Source organism: Lichenostomus cassidix, chromosome Z, assembly GCF_008360975.1.
Source record: "Lichenostomus cassidix isolate B80296 chromosome Z, HeHo_3.0, whole genome shotgun sequence".
In the NCBI taxonomy this organism is placed as follows: domain Eukaryota; kingdom Metazoa; phylum Chordata; class Aves; order Passeriformes; family Meliphagidae; genus Lichenostomus; species Lichenostomus cassidix.
In genome coordinates this window covers 5,253,427-5,258,564 of record NC_139511.1, presented here as the reverse complement: position 1 = coordinate 5,258,564, position 5,138 = coordinate 5,253,427, and the positions used below count along the sequence as shown (strand labels likewise).

Here is a 5,138-nt window from a genome sequence, read left to right as displayed (position 1 = left end):
TGTTGCGGACCTGAAAGAATGAGAAATATGCAAAATCTGCCAAAGACGGGCAGGGAGAGTGAGAAAGGACCTGCAGGTTGGCCGGAAAACAGGCCAAAACAATATCTTTGACTCTCGCTTTTTCATCATTTCCCATTGTCCCATTTGACCTGTCTGCTTTGAAATGGGGAACTCTGTTAGCAGCTCCAACCAAAATACTGAAGCTACCCACTCTTACATCCTTCTTCTCACCTCAGCTATGCAAAACACAGAGTGATTTTGCTTTCACGAGAAAAAAACAAGAGTTTCCATGGGATGATTCAATTTGGAGCCAGCTCTGAAACCTTTGCACTTGCCTTGATGCTTTGGGGTTGTGCTACAAAGCTGAGCAAGAAGGAAGAGTTCCCCTGCAGCAAGGAAGGGTTTGCACCTTGGCCCGCCCCGCCTGCCCGGCCAGCGCCCCGGGAGCTCCACGGCCGCGCTGTGCCCGCGCTGTGCTTCTCTCTGGCTCGTGTCGCTTGTCCCCGCCAAGTCCTGCCCGCGCCGGGGCCGTTGCGCTGAGGCGTTGCTGCCACAGTCTGCGAGCGGCGATCGACATGGACGAGTCCCCTCTGCCGCCCGGGCTCAGCCCCCGCACCTTCCCCGCCAAGCTGTGGCACCTGGTGAACAGCCCCCGCGTCCGCTCCGTGCGCTGGGACAGCCTGGCCCGGGGGCTGCTCATCGACCGCTCGCTCTTCGAGCGGGAGCTGCTCAGCCCGGCCGGCGCCCAGGGGCCTGCCCCGCACACCTTCCGAGCCACGCGCTTCGCCAGCTTCGTGCGACAGCTGTATCGCTACGGCTTTCGCAAGCTGCAGGGCGATGCCGGCGCCTGGCTCCACTACAGCAACCCCAGGTTTCGCCGGGACCGCCCCCAGCTCCTGCTGCGCGTCAAGCGGCGGAGGGAGGTCAAGAAGCGGCGGCGCCAAGCGGCTGCCGGGCCGGGCGGCTTCAGGCGCCCTCCGTGCAGCTTCCACCTGCTGCACAGGGAGCGGCCGCTGCCGGCCGGCCCCGCCGGGCATCTCCCCAGCGCCGGTGAGAGCACGGGGCTGGGAGCTGCGGGCTTTGGCCGAGGGTGGCGCGGGCTTTGGCCGTGGGCGCTGCCCGTGCTGGGGCTGCTCAGCGCAGCTGCCCCGGCCGGCCCAGGGGCTGTCTGTCCTTGGGCAAGGCAGCAGTGCCGTGCCGTGCCGTGCCGTGCCGTGCCGTGCCGTGCCGTGCCGTGCCGTGCCGTGCCCCCCGGGCTGCCGGGGGCTGCGGGACAGTCCCGCCGGGGCTGCGCTCACAGCAGCCTGGCCCGCTCGGCCTGCAGCTGGCCCAGCCCCGCGCCGTGGCTGCCGCTGCTCCTTGCCCGGCCACGGGCACGCTTGGCGAGCTCTCCGTGAGTGCGTGTGAGTGCCGAGGGCTCGGTGGTGCTCAGGGCCAGCTGGAGGGAGCCTCGTGTCCCATTGGAGCTGAGGGGGAAACCCCTGGCAGTTGGGGTTCTGGCAGTTGGGGTTCTGGCAGCTGCCTCCTGCCAAGGAATTGCACAGGGACAGTTTTCTGAGACAGTTGAACGAACAGGGGAGAGCTAAATAGACCAGGAATTGGTTGTTTGAAACCCACAGAATATATTTGGTTGCTGTTCTTGCTCACCCTCCTGGGAGGATCTGAGTTTTTCCTGATGCAGGTAAAGGTGCTGCCAGGGGAAACATAGCCGCAGAGCAATACTGACCCAGTCTTCCCTTTGCTTTCTTTCTTCCTTCCTCTTCTGCTGCACAGCTGCCTCGTGGCAGCATCTCAGTGCTGCCTCGCCTGAGAGTTCCGAGCTGCCTCCAGGCCCTTCCAGGACAAGTCCAGCAGCAACAGCCTGCAGCTCCCCATGGCATGGATGTGAGGAAGAGGAATTACCGATATGGCATCCTGACGTGGTTCTGCGGAAACTGAGGGAGATCAGGAGATCCGTGTCTGAAAGGAATCAGGTAACTCCACTGGATGTCAACGAAAGGAGGTGGACTGACAGCTTTGAATGTTGTTGTATGGCTGACAAGGAGAGGTTTCTTGAATTGAATTTATTTAATTAACATTTAGCTATTTAATTATTCTGGGTGAAGCAAAATTTCTAAAAGAAGAGAGAATGAAAAAGTCACCCCCCTTCAGTGAACATGTAGGGTGTGAGCCTGTGTTTGCCAAGTTTGGGTGCTCATTTACCTGGGAAGAATCCCTAGTGCAAGGGCATCGTTCATGGTGATGATTTTTAGGTTCTAAGAGACTTTGTTTGATGTAAAATAACAGACGAGTGTTTGGAGAATTGCCCCTGGAGGCAAAGTGTCCCGAGCAGGGAGGGGCATGCGAGAGGAGCCTGTGTTACAGCACCAGCTGTGGGCTGTGCCTCCTTTTGGCTGGAAGGCCAAGGCAGAGCCAGGGCTGGGCTGCAGCTGCTGCTGCTGTGTGAGCCCTGCCGTGCGTGTAGGCGCTGCCAGAGCCGTGTGAGGGGATGTGCTGCAGCTGCAGCTTTCTGGTGCTCTCAGCAGCCTCCAGTCAAGTGTGTATCTGGGAAATCCTCAGCTGGGCAAACTGGCCAGTCTTGCTCTCTGGGTTCCGGAGCTCAGGCACCTTCCTCTTGGGCATCTCTGTGCAAACAGATGTGTGTTCCCATCCAGTTCTGGCGAAGCTGCAGCCTGGATGAGGCTGTTGTGCTCAGGGCAGTGGAGGGAGGAGCACATTCCTGTGCCAGGAGCTGGCAGGACTAGTTCCTTAGTGCCCACGTCATGTGTTCAGTGTCGGCCTCACGTTCAATCTTGTCAGCTTTGACAGCTTTTGGATGTGTTTGAGAAGTCAATCTTCTCCACTGTTGAAGGCATTTGGGAGCCAGACTTCCTGTGTGGGAAGAAGGGATGAAGTGTGTGAGCCATGGAGTTGTTGAACCAGGTGCTTTGTGTAATTGGCAAGAACGGTTTATTTCTTTGTCTTTTTCCTTCAAGGAGAGCACTAGTGTCACCCCAGAGTCTTCAGGAGGGGAGCCTGAGAACAAGGATCCAGCAGAGAGAGCTTTGCCTGGCACTGTGAGCCATGGGAACAGTTCTCTGGAGCCCGAGGAGCTTGGTAAGGAGAGAGCCCAGCTTGGTTTTGAGAGGTCTGAGATGGCTGCTGTGAGCCTGCCTGTGGCAGGAAGGGAGATCAGAGGAGTTCTTGTCTGCAGGCTTGGTGCTTCCTGGTGCCTTGAGCTCAAGCAGGGCACTGGCACAGCCTCCCAGCTGGAGCTCTGCCCTGCACGCTTCTCTGGAGGCACTGACCCTGAGTCCTGGGGTGTGGCAAGAGAGCAGAGAATAAAGCTGACCTTCTGGCACTTTTGTCACCAAGCTGGCTGTCCCAGTTTGGTTCATAACTCAGCTGACAGCACCTTTCCGCTTCAGCCATTTCAGTGAGGACTGAGGGCTCTCTGTCAGCACAGAGAAAGAACAAGGCTGAGCTTCTCTGTGTGAGCTGGGACTGTGTGTGTTTCAAGCTCTCCTTGGTGCCTTTTGCACTGCGAGTGCTGAGACTCTTTTGGGATACTTCAATACTTTACACAGATTGGGAAACTTGGAAGGATCCCTGTTCTTTAAAGTGCAGGCTTCAAATGCCCAAGTTAGAGTCTGCCTTTCAGGCCATATTTAACCATACCTGATAGAAGTACAATTGCTGCTAAAGGGAAATGTGCACAAGAGCCAATATTGACTTAGTGTTCCCTTTGCTTCCCAGACACTCGTGTCCTATCCACCTCTCCAGAAGGGCTGCCCTGTGTGGGAGGAAGAGACAGAGACAGAGCCTATGAACATCAGGAAGGTGTAATGTCTCTGTCTGTAATAACAGCAATAGATGTATATAATTTCTATTTATATGTTTTCATAGTAGTAATTGTAGATCTGTATAGATAAATTTTGATATGTAGTTGTAGATGTATATAGTTTCTGTTTTATATATCCAGGCATAGAAGTGCATATTTTCATTTACACATGTGTAGTTACATTTTGATATATATAGTTCTAGTTATTAATGGGTATAGTTATATTTATAATTCAGGGGTATATGCAGGTTTAGGTACATAGATTGCTATTGGTATAAATATAGGCTGCTTTTTAACCACTTTTCCTTCTTTGCTTCCTCTCTCACCCCTTGCTTTTCTCCCTGTGCCCCCTCTGTCCCCTCTTCCTGTGCTGGGTCCGAGCTGGCAGCCGGGCCGGGCGGAGCAGCAGTTGGAGCCCCAGGTGTCCCTGCAGCGGTGGGAGCAGCTGGTGTCCCCCGAGGAGCTGCTGAAGGACGGTGAGACTGAGGGGCTGAGGGGGCTGAGGAGAGGTGACACTGAAGGGATGGAAATGTTGAGGTCGTGGTGGGGCTGAGGGATGTGGGAGAGCAGAGAGGATGGTGGGGATGGAGAGAACCTAGGAGAGCAGGGGTGAGCTGTGGGGCTGAGGTGTGTGGAGGAGCTGATGGGGATGGTGGGGGCTGAGGGGACAGGGAAGTGGTACAGTCTGAACTGGGTGGGGTGTAAGGGGACAGGGTGGGTTTGAAGGGACTCAGTGGGGTGAGAGGACTGTGGGGGTGTGAAGGGCCTGGGAAGCTGCAGGTTTGCTGAGGGGATGGCAGGGCTGAGGGGATGGAGGGAGTCAGCAGGGAGCACAGAGGGGTCCAGGACTGCTGCTCTGCCAGGCCTTGGAACCAATTTCAGAGCCTCCACTTTTTCCACAGCTGCCCTGAAAGTCCTCGAGAACATCTGAGAGTGACAAGAGCCATCAGTGAGAAGCTGAAGGGCACCAGCAAGAGCAGTGAACAGGGAGCTGCTGCTGCTGCCCCCCGAGAGCCTGGGTGAGGCCACAGGGCCGGTGAGGCAGGCTGGGCTGAGGGTGGCGCGGGCTTTGGCCGTGGGCGCTGCCCGTGCTGGGGCTGCTCAGCGCAGCTGCCCGGCTGGCCCAGGGGCTGTCTGTGCTTGGGCAAGGCAGCTGTGCCGTGCCGTGCCGTGCCGTGCCGTGCCGTGCCGTGCCGTGCCGTGCCGTGCCGTGCCCCCCGGGCTGCCGGGGGCTGCGGGACAGTCCCGCCAGGGCTGCGCTCACAGCAGCCTGGCCCGCTCGGCCTGCAGCGTTTTCTTTCTTATCCCGCGGGGGAAG

The 5,138-nt window shown here is 57.4% G+C and overlaps 1 long non-coding RNA gene across 1 annotated transcript; it reads left to right on the top strand.

Moving 5' to 3' along the window:
• The first annotated feature begins 933 nt into the window (after positions 1-933).
• Positions 934-3,882, top strand: LOC146424283 (uncharacterized). The gene is made up of 4 exons (XR_014847021.1): positions 934-1,050; positions 1,774-1,973; positions 2,976-3,096; positions 3,736-3,882. It is a non-coding gene; the product is annotated as an uncharacterized LOC146424283 (long non-coding RNA).
• The last annotated feature ends 1,256 nt before the right edge of the window (positions 3,883-5,138 follow it).